The following is a 1,081-nucleotide window of genomic DNA, read 5'->3' as shown; positions in this document are numbered from 1 at the left end:
GGAAGGAAACTATGGCAATTTTGCAAAAAGATACCGACACCCCTCTCCACATTTGCAAATAAGTCCTTCCCTCATTCATCCTTTTCTCCCACAAGATAAACTACTCATACAAATGCATCTTGATGTTCCGTGCAACGCACAGGCATCTTTCTAGTCTCTACTTCTCATAAAAAACAGAGTTGGTGTTAATGGTGTGCCTGCCATCCTGCAATATAGGCCGTCCGATTTATATCTGACGGATAGGAAGGAAACTATGGCAATTTTGCAAAGAGATACCCACACCCCTCTCCACATTCGGAAATAAGGCCTTCCCTCGTTCATCCTTTTCTCTCACAAGATAAACTACTCATATAAATGCATCTTGATGTTTCCGTGCAACACATGGGCATCTTGCTAGTGTAGATAAAAAGCAGAGTTGGTGAAGATGGTGTGCCCGCCATCCTGCAATATAGGCCGTCCGATCTATATCTAGTGGATAGGAAGGAAACTATGACAATTTACCCGCACTCCTCTCCACATTTGCAGATAAGGCCTTCCCTCGTTCATCCTTTTCTCCCACAAGATCTTGATGTTCCGTGCAACGCACGGGCATCTTGCTAGTTTTCTATAAATTTGGTCAAATTTTATGAAGTTTGACTTTAGTCAAACCTAAAATGCAGAGTAAATAAAAACAGAGGGAGTATCTTACTCCGTGACCAAGATGGAAGGGAAAACGAGACAACTTATTGTTTATTTGAGCCATTCAAGTATAATCATGCGCCGTTGCTTATTTCTCATTCCTCTCCAACCCTCTTCTCCATCGATCATGCCGCCCTCCGGTCGAGTCCATCCTCCCGCATGCGTCATTCGAACATTCCGCCGAGTATCATTCGCATGTGGGCCTAGACCATGGTTGTATTTCCAATGTTGTAATTTGTCCGACATGCATACAAACAAACGGTTCGTTTAAGGTTTCACTTTGCCTCCACTACGTGTCGTTTCCCATCTTAGTTTTGACATCCCATTCGGTTCATGCCCCGACAGATCTTGACGAGATCGATTGATGTTGAGATATCAATTGCGTGTCGTGCAAGGAGATAAA

The sequence above is a fragment of the Triticum aestivum genome, chromosome 3D (genome assembly GCF_018294505.1).
Source record: "Triticum aestivum cultivar Chinese Spring chromosome 3D, IWGSC CS RefSeq v2.1, whole genome shotgun sequence".
NCBI lineage: Eukaryota > Viridiplantae > Streptophyta > Magnoliopsida > Poales > Poaceae > Triticum > Triticum aestivum.
This window is presented reverse-complemented; position numbering follows the sequence as displayed.